Raw genomic sequence first — 19130 nt, forward strand, 5'->3', positions numbered from 1 at the left:
CTGCATAGGCTAGTTCTTCAATATCCACTTTCATATTGCTTATGCTAGTGATGTTCAGAATACTGAATCAACAACAGAGGTGAATGAACATGGTAACCCAATCAGAGCCATGCATATATGAATGCACTTTATAGAAATTATAGAATGTTCTTGCAAGTTGACTCATTTTTAGAATCATGTGTAGATTTGTCTGAATCTCAGATTTACCCAAGATGTATTTTTTTTACAACTGTATTCGATTATTGAACTGACCAAGATAATTTTCCAGGTTCCTCCCTTTGCTTTGCAAGTAAGTTATAAAAAAAGCATGTGTGTGGGTGTGTGTGTGTGAGTAAAAAAACTATTTTGAATTTAAGCAGCATTAAAGGTTTGTAAATCATAAATTCATAAATACAAATATGTTGAATTGTATTAATGTATTAATCAACAACATATATTTCAGAGCTGTATATATTGACACTAAGGGGCTGATTTACTAAGACACGAATTCCGACCGAATTGGAAAAATTCCGATTGAAAAACGAACATTTTGCGACTTTTTCGTATTTTTTGCGATTTTTTCTGCGCCTTTACGACTTTTCGGAAATTATCGCGACTTTTTCGTTACCAATACGATTTGCGCGAAAAAACGCGAGTTTTTCGTAGCCATTCCGAAAGTTGCGATTTTTTCGTAGCATTAAAACTTGCGCGAAAAGTTGCGCTTTTTTCGTAGCGTTAAAACTTAAAAGGCGCAACGTTTTGCGCAAGTTTTAACACTACGAAAAAATCGCAACTTTTTGCGCAAGTTTTAACGCTACGAAAAAATCGCAACTTTCGGAATGGCTACGAAAAACTCGCGTTTTTCCGCAAAAATCGTATTGGTAACGAAAAAGTCGCGATAATTTTCCGAAAAAAACGCAAAATACCGATTATTACGAAAAAAACACAATCGGACGCATTCGGCCCATGGCCCATGGGCCCCTAAGGATTAAGTAACATGAAGTGCTTACTTTTTTTTTAATCTGATATGTGTATATTGTAACACAACTAGTTATAAGCTATAGTGATGAGCAAATCTGTAGTTTTTCGCTTCTCCGAAAAATTTGGAAACATTCACAGATGGCAAAATGCCATCTATAAAGTCTATGGGTTTTTTTTGTGGTGAAACTTTTTTGCTTATTACTGATGAGTGATTTTTTTGCAGTGAAATTCCACATTTTGACATCTGCAAATTTTTCCTAATTTTTCAGCCTCCAGTGCCTATTTAGAAAATATGGGCTGTGCTACATAAATCATCTTCCTCTTATCTATTATAGAGAGATTACTGTACAACTTTTTCCCATTATTACACTGTAATCAGTGCTATTAAGGTTTTTGGTGGTAGTAAATGTGTGTCAAAGTGCACTCTGTTGTAGTAAGAAAGAACATTTAGCGGGGTATACACAGAGCAAATATGTATTTCACTTGGCCATGTCCTTTAGATGACAATGAGTAAGAAGGTCATAGTTTGCATTCTTCTATGACCAGATGTGCAGACTCCTTTTTAAGATACAGCCCTGGTACAGATGTTTTTTGGTGTTAATTATGTATAGCGTGAACATTGTTCATAGCCCTCATGATGTTTACATCATTATCATATATACATTTAACAACAGGGCACATATAAATATCCCTATACTTCATGGCTAGTTAACAATATTACTACATATGGCAGTGCAGCCTTTTGCAGTCTGTATATAAAATTGCTATGTGAGATAAGAATTTAATTTTACTCTAGTTTTATTAGAAAGCTAGAAACTATAACAATTTGATATTAAACAGTTTAAGCCCCATCACCAACATCCAACTGAAATTATAATTGAAAATAATAAATAATAAAACTATATATGTATTCTTTCAATTCTGCTTTGGTAGCGTGCATTTTCCTTGGTTGACACTTTTCTCAATCAGTGGGATATACTGTGTCTTGCTGTTTTTATCACAGCAGGAATCAAGAATGTGAAAAGTTGTTCCTTCCTTTGACCTGATTAAATCTGCAGGTTAATAAAATAAGAAGAATACTGCAGTGTTCATTTTAAATCTATCCAGAACGTTTTCAGGCATTGTGAGACCTTCTATAATTAAGGAAGCACAGTAGCTTGCCTGAAGGTGCTAATACTAGAAAGCAATCTAGGCTAAATTAATTTAGTTCAAAGGTGAGGGGGACTATAATGCTCCTTCTGCCTAAGCATGCATTTCAGGGTTCATGTATCTAGTGACATTATTAAATATACAGAAGAACATCTCCAAATATAGAGACAGATGCGACTTGTGAACAATCTCTGTAAAGTTTTGTATAACGTCTATAATCAATTATTTAATAGCTTCCAGAGCTTGTTATATATTGTGTGCTTTTTAAACTTTGTAATAAACTTCTGAAATAAATAGTTATCAGCACATGAGGTATATTCTATGTTAAAGGGGAACTCTGGCTTTCAAACCAAAATTTGTTAAAGCGCCCCACACAACACAGACACTCCTAACATACCTATCACTGTAATCTGTTCCTTCAAAAAGTATGAATAAATGCAATTTTTTATGCTGAAATCCAGCTGCAAAACAGTTCTTCTCTTTCTGCATCATTTGAAATTCTAGCAGGGGAGGAGGAACTAAAACATTGATGTTACAAATTGTAACAATGTCTCTACAGTTTACAGACAGCATGCAGGAACTACATAACCCACAATGCACTGCATTGTGACAATTCTTTTCTTATTGACATCACATGTGCAGGGAGTTGTGGCATTTGGAGATTGCATTCTAAAGGCAGGTTGAGGACAGACTACTTTTTTTTTTTCAGTCTCAATGTAGTCAGCCTGATCAGCAGGAGAACAGGGGGCCGGGTTTAGGTAACTGTTTTAAACCATATTATTACATTAAAAATCATGAAGGCTGCATATTTTTTAACTGATGCATATTTCAAAGTTACTTGAAATTATATTTATTATTGAAATAGCTTAAGGTGTGTTTAGGTGGAGTTACCCTTTAATTTGAATATAATTATAATATTATACCTCAGACTACATACACTGTGTCATTAACTATGAGGTGAGACTGTTGAGGTTGGGGTTGTTTTCTCTGGAAAAGAGGCGCTTGCGAGGGGACATGATTACTCTGTACAAGTACATTAGAGGGGATTATAGGCAGTTGGGGGATGTTCTTTTTTCCCATAAAAACAATCAACGCACCAGAGGTCACCCCTATAGATTAGAGGAACGGAGCTTCCATTTGAAGCAGAGTAGGTGGTTTTTCATGGTGAGGGCAGTGAGGTTGGGGAATGCCTTTCCTAGTGATGTGGTAATGGCAGATTCTGTTAATGCCTATAAGAGGGGCCTGGATGAGTTCTTGAACAATCAGAATATCCAAGGCTATTGTGATACTAATATCTACAGTTAGTATTAGTGGTTGTATATATAGTTTATGTATGTGAGTGTATAGATTGGTAGGTGTGGGTTGTGTGTGCTGGGTTTACTTGGATGGGTTGAACTTGATGGACTCTGGTCTTTTTTCAACCCTATGTAACTATGTAACTATTATTGTACCCAAAAGGCACTAATATATAAAATACAATATGTATATAGAATGTTTAGAACAGCAGAGAAGTTTGAGAAACTAAATTACATAAAAAAATTAATACATTACATTTATATTCAACCTGTGCTTACATTGGAGCATGCATGGTTATCTTCTTCATTTTCCTTCAGCTGTGATCTCATGCCTAATGGATGATATCCTAATTAATCATTGTATTGATCCCACAACATATTCCCCACTGGCTGTTTGGGGGGGCTACAAAAATCACATCCAAATAAGAGGTTATTCTATTGTATCTAATAGGACTGGAGATCATTGGTTCAGAGTTATACAAAGTCAGCAGTAAACCATTACTTTGCATTTATTTATTTATTTATTTTTGAGCTGAATGTGAAGCATGACCTGCTCCCCACTCAGATCAATGAGAGCCCAAGGACTTGAACACATTAAAATCTACAGTATTTTCTTATAGATTAATCTATCATTTACCAATGATTATGAATTGGTTGACACTTGAGTTATAACTTACAAATTGTAATTTGAATATTCATTAGAAGATATGGGATTTTCACATATACACAAGAAATCTATACATGCTTATTAAAGAAAAAATCCAGTTATTCTAATTAAAAAGCTATAGCTTAGTTTATAAATAGAGGGAGATCTGTATCAAGGTGTAAGCTCCTATGCGCCCATGTAAAGAAGCTACTGCACTGACAATTTATTATAAAAAATATTTTCTCACTTAACAGGTGTTAAATGCTTCTGCATTACTAGGGAGTAATTTCTTTATTATGGAATTGAATTCAAGTACAGGTATTGAACTAAGTATTCATATCCCAAGTCCCAAGCCTTGCTCCACTGATGTGCAGATTTTGGCTTATTTTATATAATTTCATATTCATATCAATATCAGTTATGCAGCAGGCTTTTGAGCTTATATGTAACATTCTGCTGAGGCAGACTCTTCCAGAAATACTGTAAGTACAAAGGTTTTGCGTAGGTATAGATACACGCAGCTTAGTTACTGTTTTATTATTAAAGATAAAAAGGAAATATGGTTTAAAATTTTGAATTATTTGCTCATAATAGGCTCTATAGGAGAAGGCCTTCCTTTATTTCTGAGCTTTCTCAATGATGGTTTTCTGGATAATGGATCCCATACCTGTATGTATGTATATGAGACAATTCTGTTTAGGATTTATGTAAATTTTTATTTTAGACTCAAGGGATGAAAACATAATTTTATTCTATTTATAGATTCCCAGTAAGGACTTGCCTTGAGTATGCAGTGCATTTGCTTATATTTAGGGCTACATTCGTTCAATCATGAGTTCAAATCCCAAATGGGAAAAATTTGGATTGTATACAATAATTTCGGAAGATTGCAAATATCACGAAAATGCTTATGAAAAAATCGTATTAGTCACGATAATATCATATTGGCAATCCGAAATTTTCGTACCGAACGATTGTAAACAGCGGAAAAAGCTTTCCGACTTTGATCCTTCTTTTTGGAAGCCTCCCATAGGAATCAAAGGCACTCTGCAGCTCCAACCTGGCCCAAGAAAAGTCACAATAACAAAGCTTGAATGAATCCAAAACTTTTGTACTTGGCGTGACAATACGATTTTGTCGCACAAATGTTGTGATTTTTTACGATTTTGTGTTGCACAAAATATGCTCGGAGCGTTCGTACATTAATAAATGTCCCCCTTAATATATTCTGCCCAGTAAGCAATCTCACCCACACACTGTCTGTTTTGAGAGCAACATTTCTATTGTAAAATCTTTAAAAATGTGTAAGCTAATACAATAAATGGAGCAGAAATTTTGTCGCCCATTTCACGATAAAATTTGCCAATGGTGAAACGCGGAAATTCACAGTTAATCCATGCCTGGTGAAAAATTTCACCCATGGCTAGTTACCACCAGTTACAAAGTACTGTTTTATTATTACAGAGAAAACAGAAATCATTTTTAAAAATGTACCTCTCTATACATTTAAACCTATTTAAAGAAATCTGCAAAAAAATATATATGTATAGTGATCATACTACTTTAATTTTTGGTTTTAGTAGAGTAGAAATAAAACCTTTAAAGGGTGGAAAGAACAATGTGCTATAAATTAGGCCTTATGAATGACCAGCTATACTGGTAATCAATATTTCGTATTTAACATACAGTATAATGCTAAAAAAAGAAGAGGGGACATAAATCACTGTAGATATATATGCAATCAATGGAAAGAGTCCTGATGACAGAGAATAACAGGAAAGCAATAAAGTTAGTGACTGTCAGTGTGTTTACTTAGCAGTAAGATGGAAGAATAATCAAAAGGAAAAGATCTGCCTTAATACACATCTATTGCCTAATTATTAGAATTGCTAATCCAGCTCTTTGAGCTATGAAAACATTGACTTTAATGAATACCAGAAATAAACAGAGAAAGGTTACACTTTTATTGGCACACCACTAGGCTTATAGTTAAAATATCTAAAATAAAATATTTAAGTTTATGTTAAAATCACAAATTCATAAAAATTTGTGAAGCATACATTTTATCAAAATATCATATAACCTTATATTTTAACATGGGTAGTAAGAGATGTATGTAGTTTAATATATTAATTAGATTTTACAACTTCTGCATAAAAGGCCAAGTATATTCCCAGCAGAAATAATAGGGTAAGCAGTTTGTATTGACATTTACATCAATCTATAATTAAATTGTAGAATAAATGTGCAGTCTTTCTTTGCTACACTAGTTTGGATAGATCTTAATGCAGATGTCATTTTTTTTGGCAAGTAAGCAAATCTGTATATATAGGATATAATATTTTATTTTATGTTTTATCTGTTATTAGCACATCTTTACTTTGGGGGTACATTTTAATTAGTTTGCATGGCACTGAGAAGCCCTACTACCAGATATTACTTATACTCAGGTTATGCAACTATAGTGGGGAAAAGCAATGATGCAATGATGATGGTTCCAAATTTCAGGTGCTTGATACTTATTGGCTTATCACTCATCTCTCTTAAATTGTAACTCTGTATATTTGTAGATAAATGCTAATTTGTAAGTTACAGGTGTGGGATCTATTATCCAGAATGCTTGGGACCTTGGGTTTTCTGGATAGGAAATCTTTTCTTTAATTTGTAATAACATACCTTAGGTCTGCTAAAAAAAAAATTACACATTAAATAAACCCAATAGGGTTTTGCCACCAATATGGATTCATGCAGCTAAAGTTAGTATTGAGTACAAGGTACTGTCTCATAATTACAAAGAAAACAAAAATCAATTTAAAAAATAGAATTAATTGCTTATTAAATGGCCTTCTCATAATTTGGAGCATTATGGGTAACACGTTTCTTGATAAGGGATCCCATACATGCACTTTTTACAACCAAACAGTTTTTTCCCCACCACAAATCTTTCTCCCCTTCTTTTTGCACTTTATCTTTTGAGTTGTTTCTCCAAAAAAATCCATTCAAGTTTTAGTTCTCTGTAGATGCAATTGGTTCATCAATGCTATATCACTTTGTAAATATGGAACTTAATATAGGGAAAAAAATGATGGAACTGATAGAGGCACCATTCAGGTTTTCATGATGTTCATTTTTAATGTCAAAAAAGGCAGTTTATTGAAAATAACAATTTTGTGGGGGTTAAATAAAATAGTGCTTGCATAAATAAGCAAGAACAATAATAAAATCTGAAATTGGATACCGAGCAGAGAATGTATTTTTGCAGTATCCGGTAATTCATATTAAGTAGTAGACAGAAGCAAAGAAAGCTGTGCAGAGGCATATGAATATGCTTTATCTGTGTACTTAATACAGGAGCTTTGAATATATGTAGCTCTGCCTGAATATGCTGTTATGCTCAATACAAACCCACACACTCCTATTCACTTGATACAGTTCACTGCACATCTATAAGAGCACCATTACAGTTAGTAAATATGTCCTTGAAGGGAGACAAAGTGGTGACTAAACAAACCCTCAGTTGCTGATGAATGTAAGTGGATTCTTCAGAAAATATCTACAGGTAAAGGTTATTGGCTATGGCTAATCATCAATTTCCATCATTTCAATCTTATCCCTTAATCGAAAGTAATGACTTTCATCTAGAGGAAAGGAAAGACTCGTTCTCAAGTCATTTATCACTGCAAGCTTTATTAGACTAATAGTACACTGAGTAGTGCACACCATTGATTGGAAGACACTTTAATGAGCAGGCTCATATCACATATGAAAAAGAAGAAAAGAAGGAAAGCCTTATGAGGGCCAATTTGGATCTGGATAGCTTGCTGTGCTTGAAATGGAATACTTGCTGGGCCTGCAATTTAATACTCCCACAGGGAAGTAAACACACAGCACAGTATAAATGATAAACTATCCTTTTGGTGTTGTGGTAGGCTAAACATACAACGTTACATTAAATATTAAACATAAAAATACTCAAGGGTCTACTTATGATTTGCTCATTGATCGAAGATGTTAACAACATTATATATATCGACAGCTAAAACACTAGAAAACCACATTGTATGATTTCCACTTACTGCACCATTTAAACTTTTGGATATTAGCTAAGGCAGCAACTATTATTGCAAAAACTCTGTAGTATACAGCAATCTGTCATACCAAATGTAGTTCTCTGATTGTTAAATACAGTTTATGTTTTTTAAAGTAAGGAAAATACAAAAAAAAGCCTGGCTGTATCAAATATATTTATACCTAATGTTAAAGCAGTAATGTAGCATCCAATGCATAAAAATGTTGGATATAAAACCAAATGTAGAACTTGTTGGTGAAAATCTCAACTCATCATTCAAGCATTCAATGGTATGTCTGTCTGGATTAAAAATTATATATTGCGCACACATTTGACAGTTTTTCTGCTAAGTGTCACCTCTCTACAGCAAAGGGTCCTGTACTCTAATAGCTGTTTATATATATCTGTGTGAAATCGATTCTATGTACCTCTGTGTGTGTGTTTGTATGTATTTTACCTGGCTTTATGTTTCTCTATGGCCAGGGTTATAGCCCGACCCTGCAGGTAGAGCATGTTAAGCCTGTTGGGTTTCCTCTTGGTTTGTATTGATTTCAAATGCTGTAAAGTTGCCAGTGATGCTAGAAGGACATATTTTACATATGTGAGATTCTGTGGTATTTGCAATAAGGGAAGTGTGGGGTACAAGGTGCTAATGAATATGGCAGGCACAGACCCTATTATTTTCAACTGAATTTATGATAATTAATTTTGTATATAGCCCTGGCAGTGCTGTATTCATGAGGGGTGGATCAGAGTGGCATGTAGGTTTCCCTTCTCCCACCTCTCAGACCCAACTGAACTTTCATGGTTCCAATTTTAAATGCACTGAAAGCTTTTTATTGATAAATATATAACTGGCATAACAGAGTTAATAACCAATGACTGATACATAATCATATTATTATATCTTAACACCTACTCTGCTGAAATAAACAATGCACTTCTCTTGTTACACTTCACTTCTACTTGTTACAACAGATATAATGTTTTGAAGTCCTGCCATGTTACTGTCTATGAAACTAATGACCCATTGTTGATACAGACAGATGGCAATTTTTTTTTATGCGAATGCTTTTTCTTCTAGAAAGCAAGCTAATTTAAGAAAATACTTGAACGAAATAGTCACATTCATATTTTGTTATGGAAGAAAAGTCACATGTCAGCAGAAGTTGCTAACAGCAATTCTGTTTGACTTCTCATTTCCGCAAATGTTTGAAATTTACTTAAAAGTCTGAAATGAAAACTTCCATGTGGAAGGCACAGAAAAGTTGTGAAACTGTGATTTTTTCATATTGCCGCACCAAAACCTCTACTTTTTTGAAAGTCGCACAAAAAACCAATGTCAAAAATCTAAAACCTCTAAAGTTTTAAATCAAAAGAAGGATCCTCCAGGGAAGGACATCCACTATTGACTTTTACATGATCTCGGCAGGTTTTAGCTGGCAAATTGTTGGATTCAGATTTATTGCCATTTTGATGCAAAGTAAATCTCAAAAAACATTACTTTGCATATATTTGCATTCATATTTTTTTTCTTGAATTGTGAAAAAAACTTGTTTTTTTTTTAATAAATATGTCCCTTAGTGCAAGAAGAGTAACAGCAAGAAAATGTGGGGTTGTATCTCAACCTTTTTTGACTATATGTATTGGTTGCTCATGAATAACTCCATAGAGAGATTTTTAAAGTATATAAATGGTAAATATTTTATCACTTACTATATAATCAGGATAAACACTGAAAATTCTAGAACTTGCTAAATTGCTGAGTAAATGTATGAGCTTCATATTTAGAGTTGTATTAAGACAATGCACACGTTATTTAAATGTGTTTTTCCTGCATTTTCATATCTTCCTTGCCCTTCACGCTACAATTCATTTTAAGAATTAGTAATATTTATTACAAAGGTTACCTGTATCTTTTAGGCTTTGAAGCATGGAAATTTTAGACTTGGTTGTAAAAGTTCCAGGAGATTAATAGCTTCACTTCTAAATATGACAAGACCCATTTCTGATTAATGAGTTCTAATATTTAGATGTTTACAATTATTACTATCAGTGTGGAATAATATACAAGTACAGGCTTAGCATAGAATGGAATCATTTATATTTTGCTTGCTAATATAAAAAGTACTTGGACCTTCTTCATCATAATAAATAGAAAAAAAGGGATAAAAATCTGTATAACCCTCTGGATGCTACTCAAGCTGGGGAACTCTGGAGGACTCCTGGGTGGATAAATTCAAAGGTCTTCTGCTGTATATCAAGAAAACAAGGAAAATATCCAAACTCCTTGTCCAAAAATAAAACTGAAGTTTATTATTTAATTAAAAACATAGGTGCCTAAATGGAAAACTGAAGCCTGACGCACTTCAAGTCATGACCCTTAATCATAGGCTCATCATCTTTATCTTAATAGCAAAGCTGTCAACTCGGGAAGAGAGGGCACGGGGGGGGGCAGGAAAGTGATGTCAGTATGCACAGTACAGTATTAAAATGACACAAATGAGGGGGAAAGGAAAGTCATAATAACTACGGAAGGAATGTTTCTTTATGATATTTAAGTGTTTATATATCTGCATGTGAAACTCAGTAGTTGTGTAAATCCCACACATTTGCTCATTTACAATCATTTGAAAGAATCAAAGTAAGAATTTCTTTTTAAAGAAAAGTCAGACTTTTGTTAGAACCCAAACTTTGTGCCATCAGCAGGTGAGGATACTGTATATAATGGACTGCTAGAAAATCTTTATTTACATACCTCCCTCCAGCAACAGCTATATGTTTGTTCGGCTACTGATACATGGTAACCAATCCCAGACATTATTTACAGATATTTCGTAGCAGAGAATGGGGGGGAGATGGAGTGGTCAAAGAAGGGGTCCTAAATCACTAAATTATGTTAAAAATATGCCTTTATAAATAAGCAAATAAATCAATTTTTTCTTAAGAAAATTGCTAGACACAAATTAAATAGTGAATTTATCAACTTGTACTATAAACAGCATTTAAATTAACCATGCTCTAAAACTGAGACAATTTAATAAACAGCATTTTATTCAGTTCTATGTAATGTGAAAAGACAATCTGCCATGCACTTATTTCCCCGTGTTTCATGTTTATTAAAGATGACATTTTGTCATAGAGAATACAGTGCTGTTTCATCAAAAAGCAGCATAAATTGACAAAGTGCTTTTGACATCTCTGTCCCCATATAGTGTACGATTAAGTGGTGTTTACATGATTTACAAGTGCGTTTTTCTTTTTCAGCTTGACTTTGTTCATGTCATTTGAGTTTATTCTGGTGACTCTGTGTATTTATTTGTTTGTTATGCATCTATATTACAAAAAAACGGCAAATAGCAATTCCACATTGGCTTGAATACAATCTAGGTAAATGCTACTTATAATAAAATATTTCTTGTCTCCAAAGGTTATATAGAGGAATTGTCTTCTACTAGAAATGTTTGGGCCCCACACAAAAATCTTAATAGTGCCCCATGCTGCCACCGGACCTCCAGTGTTACGGCCATAAACTATTCATGGAGTTACACTAACAAAAAAACCTATGTAGCATCAGTTTTAAGGGTCTGTTTATTAAAGGTCTATAACTACACTTAAATATTAAATGATATGTGAGATCTTTTCACATAAAACATCAGTATTCTCTAATTCATCAAGCTAAAACTAGCAAAATAATATTTTAAAGTATTACTAATGTATAGTCATGTCTTATCACATATCTTATATTGGTTATAAGGTCATATTTATATATAAAATATATTCAAAACAGCTTACTTTAGTTTTGCTTACTGGCTACATGAAACTTGTTTTAGAACATGGTAATTAGCCTTTTACTTCTACTTTTAGGGTTAGACTGAATCTGGGGATCACACAGTAACAACGGGGTTTTAATTAAAGAAACAGTAACACCAAAAAATGAAAATATATCAAAGAAATTAAACTATAATGTACTGCTGCCCTGCTCTGGTAAAAGTTGTATATTTATTTCATAAACACTACTAGGGTTTATATAAATACCATGCTGTTTAGCCATGGGGGCAGCCATTAAAAAGAAGAAAAGGCACAGGTTATAAAGCAGCTAACAGATAAACTCTATAGAATACAATGGTGTCTTATCCGTTATCTGCTATGTAACCGGAGCCTTTTCTCCTTTTGTCCAGCTTGAATGGTTACACAGCAGCTTATTTATATAAACTTGGTAGTCTTTCGAAAGTAAACACACTAGGTTTACCAGTGCAGGGCAACAGTATATTATATTTTATTTACTTTAAAACACTTTCATTCTTTGTGTTACAGTTCCTTTAATATTCTAATTAAGCTCCTATATTACATCTAAAAGAGGTGTGTAATGTATATTTGTGAAACAGTACAAAGTTGAAACAATATTTTATACTAAACTTCACTTTAATTTTTTTTTACTGTATAAGACAAGTAGATGTGACAATGATCTGTGAATAAGATTTAGAGGAAACATAACAATAATGCATATTTTACTTAAATATATATTTATAGTGATGTGCAACCCAACTTGGCCCGCTGATTTGTGTCAGGCCCAAACCTGCCTGACCCGGGGGTCCCTCGGGTTGCGGGCCGGTCCACACTTTGCTAATATATACTATGTCATTTTCTCAAAAGTATTGTTATTCCCTTATAGAATATAGTGATATTTATCTGTAAAAAAATCTGTAAATATACTTATAATGGTACTAACATGAGGTACAAAAATATTTATTTTACTATTTACTCTTTTTTTGCCTTTTTAATCTCTAATTGTAACCAGCATGAAGTAAGGGATTGCATTGTTATTACTTTATTTCCAATTTTATGCATCTCACAACATCTACATCTTTTAAGCCAGAAATGAATGCTTCCATCAACTTTTCATAAGAGAGTATGTCAGCCAATACCAGCACACATCAGCTAATATCAGCTTGTGTTTCTGGGACAAAAAAAAAGGTTAGCTTTAGGCTAATAGAAGCTAGCTGTTTTATTGTCTTCAGCAGTTACATTGACATTGGGTTCAACAGCTGGGAGCAAGCAAGCATGGCAAGGTCCAATATCTGCTTATTGTCAACATTGTTGGTGGAGTAATTGCTGGCATGTTTGATATCCAGAGTGTCCATGATATCGTCTCTTGACCAAACATAATGGTTTTCCACCTAATGATAGTTGGCTATCTTGCAGTATATAACTGCACCCACACACTGCACAGGATATCTCAAACAAACCTGGACATAATTTTTATACATATTTGCACATCATAATTTCCCTAATTTAATTAGTGCTGCTTATTAAGATATTCAGTAGAAATGGATGCTAGTAACAAATCTGACCAAAACCCAACCTTATCCCACTCATTATCCCTAAACTTTTCCTTCTACCCATGACCTAAACTTGGGACCCTGGGTTAACTTAATGGGTTCTTCAGGTTATTGGTGCATCTTTGCATTGCTAACCAAAACTAAACTACAGACTAAAATACATTGGTCTGATCTGCAACATAATTTTTTTCCACTTGTTTTGTAAATGAGCCCACTGTACTCGCACACTTACCTTTACTTGCACTTGAATCTCTATAAAACACACTCACAGTTCTTTTTTACTCACACTTTCGAGCTCTCTGTATTATACACAATTATATGCTCACTCTCAGCCATTGCACTAAAACTATTTTTTATTCATAAAGCTGATGCTTTCCCCTCTGTCCTGGCACGTGTATCAGTTTTCTTTCTAGTTACATCAGCTACATTCAAGGCTTTCTCCTGCTTATGCATTAGCTTAGCAATGTATTTTTTTCCATGCTTAATCTCTTTATATGTAAACAAGCTTGATTCATTGATGCAACATAAAGTAGTAACATAAGAGGTTTATTTTTCCCTCTGCATGTGGGAGTAATGAAAGCAAGCAAAAGTAATTCAACAGTCATTTTAAATATCCTACTGAAAAAAAATACTAATACACAATATTTCATGCACGAATGTGCAAGTGAATAGATTAGGATCACTTCGGCAAAACCTGTTCAGAGCTAAGAATGCTAAAGCTCATCATTCAAATCTACTCATTTTCCTCACGAGAGACGCATGACAGTAAAAACTAATCTGGAACAATCTCTTCTACCATCTGCAGCCAAAATGAGAGCATTGCAAGTCAGAGGAATAACTTGGTCCAGAGCAGAAGAACCTGAACCAAACCTTATACTGTACATTTAGGTTGTTTTTAAGGATTTTAGTTTAAGGATTTACACTTAAACATACAGATACACATGCACATTATGTGAATACATAATCCTAAAAACCCTATTCATGCTATTTCTATGACAGTAAAATGGTCAGACTGGTGATTTTCATATGAATTGAATTCTTTCTCTTGGTAGCTACAGCTTTTTGTTAAATAATTCCATAAGGTTATCCTTTCTAACAAATAGAAAATTCATTCAAAATGTAAATTTCCAAAGGGAACCGGTTATATTTATGGTATATTGAAACATCACTTTCACCTCAATGATAGCCTTGTTATTATAAGTTACCTTGCTATGATAGACTATTGAGCAGTAATCAATATCTAATTACAAATCAACACCTGAAGAACTGAAGTGCTACACACACAGCATGAGAAGTAGCTAATGATCACATTCTAATTAGATTCCTTAGGAACATTGCAATTCTCTAGGTAGAACAGTAAATGAATAATTGGTTTATGCATAAGCCTTTTTTTCACAGGTTGTTAATACCTGTGAACAGTTCTGTATTACTGCAGTCTGCATACGAATTAATTTCTGCTTTATATATTACTTTTGATAATTACAGATGAGCAACATTTTATAAAATTAGATAATATATGATATACCTGTATTATGACATATTAGTTAGGCTAGATACCCCGTTAAAGCAAAAGTTAAGGCATTGCTTTACTTATACGGTATATAAGCTTGCGCAGGGGGGTAGATTTAGAAAAAAATAATTTTTGACTTTTTAGGGGGCATTTACTAATGCTCACAATTCATGTTTTTTGGTGCCAAAATAGAATTTTGTCACAGACAAAAAGACATGATTTTTTTCCGCGATTTATTATGTGACAAAACTGCAACAAATCCAAAAGCAAAAATACACCATCTTAAACCTGTCGAGATCTGTCGAAATCATGTAGAAGTCAATGGCAGATGTCCCTTTTACAGTTGGAAGATCTTTCTTTGCTTCATGGCTTTAGAGGTTTCCGGGGGGGTTTGGGCTTTGTGCGACAATATTAAAAAAAGTTGCAGTTCTCATATTTATCTGAATGTTGATAAATGTCCCCCTTTGAGTTCTTTCTACCTACTGAGACTTGTCATATTAAGTAAAATATACTCCTTCTGGCATCTGTTACCTAATGCTGTGTGGAAAGCTCTGTCTGTTGGTCATGTCCCTTCTTGTGCTCCCTGCATTTTACAACAATAATTTACAGTATGAAGGGCTTAATCCCTGGTACTTCACTACCTCAACTCCCTCCTTCTTGCCCATGGCCAAAAGAATAACTAAATGTGAGGTTGCTCAGCTTGCCAATTCACACAGAAAAGGCTATCTGCAACCACAGTTATTTTATACATCCTTCTTTGGCAACAAAAGCTAAATGCATGCACAACATGGGACCATGTTTTATATTTCAAAACTATCTTTATATAGCCAAAAAAGTGCAATGTTCAATAACTGCAATGGCTACAATATCATTACATTACAATATACAGACCACAGCTTTGCAAAAGCAAAGCAGACACCTAAGGCACATGCGAAAAAATATTTAGGAACCATGTCCTTTATAAAAGGGATCTATTTAGTGCCATTTTGGACGCATTAACACTTGTCCAAGCTTTGGGACTAAAGCTGGCCATACACGCACCGATAATATCGTACGAAAGTCTGCGAGTCGACCGATATCGCAGGAAGCTGCTGATATCGGTCAACTCGCCGATCGGCCCAGGTAAAAGATTTTGATCGGGCACCATAGAAGGCGCCTGAGCAAAATCTGCCTTCAGGGCTGAATCGGCAGAAGGATGTAGAAATCCTATTGTTTCTACCTCCTTATCTGCCGTTTCAGCCCTGAGCGGTTTGTGGCCGGTTGTGGCCGATCGCACCTTAAGTTCTCTCACAGCTAAAGTGTGCCCTTGCCATATCAAGTGACAAAAGATGCCTTAAATACTCCCATTATAAAGGATGCTGAGATTAAACATTAACTACTCATGTGCACAAAATTAATGGTTGGTCCCTTTACGATTCTCAAAGGGCTAAAAGAATATTTTCATTAAGTAATATAAAATGTGGGAATTGCTATACTCCTACTTTGTGAGATATGCATAGTCGAGTAATAAACCTTTCTATTTTTGCATTTACATTTTGCTCACAATTCTTTAAATCCTAGGAGTGCTGTCCTTGTTCCAGTGCATTTTTTTGTACTAGCACCCAGGTTTTGCTGCTGCAAATGGTGGATAATTTTATATATATATATATATATATACAAGGAAGAGTGGAGCACACCCAATTCAAGCTCAAATGCCTTGGGTGCTGGCAAAAATGGGGAAATATAAGGACAGAGAGCCGTCCTTGTGTTTAAGTTTCCTGCTCTGCTCTGAGCAGTATAAGTTTTCCAAATAAAAGTGCATTAAATGGTCTCTGCTCTTGAGAATGCAAGTAAATATTATAACAAAACAATTGAAACAAAGGCAGGGTACTCACACATATATACATTAATAGAATTGCAGTGAAAAGAAGAATGAAGTAAGAGGATCACTCACCTGCATGGCAGCAATCTTAATCACTAACATTTGGCACCCCCACTGTTTTTAACTGTCCTTCTTCTTTAAACAACAACAACTGTAAACTAAAAACAAGGAAAGAAGAGCTGTGGAGGTAATGTAATAAATGGTTTTAAGTTTGCTACTTGTCTAGTAACCGATTGCAAGCAATCATCATGTAGCATTTACTAAACATTTCTAGATGTCGACAAACTTTGTTATTTACCCATGTAGAATCTAATAAAATAAGCTACAATGACAGCAAAATGGAAGGTGTCTAGATGCTGGATTACGACATAAGGGTATTTATGCAGGGATAGATTCAGAACTGGAATAAATGTGGTAATGGGATGAGTCTGGTGGATAGAAAACTCCCCTTTTGTGTTAATGGAATAACAATCTGATTTACCATGCCATATTATATGTCCTGCTTTGCAGGCACACTGATCCAATAATAAAACAATTTAAAGCTGTATTGGAAGATCCAAATGAAATAGCATGCCATCATTGCGAGGGAATTAGTGGCATGTCACGCTGCAGGGAGTATTTAATCATACCCTAATCAGTAATATACATGTACACATTTAAAATACAGCTAAGCTTCTGGCTGGCGCAATCTACAGCTGAAAATAATGGGAATTAAGAGAGAATGAAAAAAAAAGGATTAAATAGGAACAGATCCAAGAGAAAAAAAAAAGATGAAACTCTAAGAATCGAATGAGAGAGGGAGATTGATGGTAAACCCACTATTCGTTTATATTCCAGAACCTGTAGAACAAAAATAAAGTAATGGTTGTGTACTTGTTAAATGTCCTTCCCATCTTTAGGGCTTTCTATGTTGCCTATATACAGTATATCACTTTGTACACCTTTGGTTTAGATTTATACCTTATTACACCTTTATTTTTCTCTTCTGTCTTGTTTAATTTTTTCCCAGTTCCTGGAGTTCAAATCAACTTCTCTAGCTAGGATAACACCTTCCAACCATACAACGGAACAAGATGTACAACAAACAATGTCTTATGTAAGCTGTTAGTTTGTATAGAGGCTACCAAATAGCCAATCTAAGCCCCCTGTGGCACCCCCATTAACTTTTATGATGTGTTGTTCCCCAAGTCTTTGTACATTTGACTATGGCTCTAGAGTAGACCCCTGGTCTTTTGTATCTGCCAGAACAACACTCTTTGGGAGAGAGAGTTTCACTTCTTTATAGCTCTCACTGTAAAAAAAAACTATGCTGCATCTTGGGGCGCCCCCCACCCTATAGTAATACAAACCTGAAACACTCCCTATGCTCTGTGTTGAGACTGGGTACGTTGTACACTCTTTAGGGCCTCCAACTTATTCTATGCTGTCTGTAAAACCAATAACATTTTGCCCCACACTCTGTAGCATGACATTTCTATCCTAACAGCAATGATGAACAGTCTCCCACTATATATAATGATGTGATAATTTGTTTTCTCTGAAAAGCATTGCTTGATAGATCCCACATCAGTCAATGGACGTTTTAGGAGCTTTTAATTTCATTCATAGCTACTTTCCCATGACTGGCATTACTCTCATATAGCAAGCACACACCCTATGAAGCTTACATTTACCTTCTGCAAGCTTTTAATCTATTGTTTCTGCACAAAAATTATTACTTTCTGGCAATGCACAAAGTCTGCAAGTCTACTAATTATGGAATAGGCCACAGCATCATTTTCTGCAAAGTTCCATTGCATATAATGGAGATATAAATTAGTTATTGTAGCATACTCCATCATATTATCTCTCTGACGTTTAATACCACTTTTTGCTAATGTTATATTCAGGAATTAGCATTGTAATAATAATCTGTGTATATCTGGTTCCCTGTACTTTGTTCATTCAATTGGAGTTGATTTGGAGAAGATTGGAGAAGGTTTAAGCACAGTTTCCTATCACTGGACAAACCTATCCTTTATCCCCATGTCTGATTCCTGGGTCATATTTGAAGGGAAAGAATGACATAATTATCTCGATATGTATTTGTAGTAAGGACTTCTGGGAAGACTTTACTAAAAAGGAAACTTATCTTTTGAAGTAAAGGTTGGGTAAAAAGAGAGGGTGAATAAAAACACATGGACAGTTAAAGGGGAACTCTGGCTTCCAAACCAAAGGAAAAAAAACAGAAACCCCTAATATACCTATCACTGTAATCTGTTCCTTCAAAAAATATGAATAAATACCATTTTTATATGC

At 34.4% G+C, this 19130-nt stretch overlaps 1 protein-coding gene across 3 annotated transcripts in view; it reads left to right on the top strand.

The window, feature by feature from the left end:
• nlgn4x (neuroligin 4 X-linked) overlaps nt 1-19130 on the top strand; it is a 168645-nt gene that overhangs the window by 113209 nt on the left and 36306 nt on the right.

Source organism: Xenopus tropicalis, chromosome 2, assembly GCF_000004195.4.
Source record: "Xenopus tropicalis strain Nigerian chromosome 2, UCB_Xtro_10.0, whole genome shotgun sequence".
NCBI classification, from domain to species: Eukaryota; Metazoa; Chordata; class Amphibia; order Anura; family Pipidae; genus Xenopus; species Xenopus tropicalis.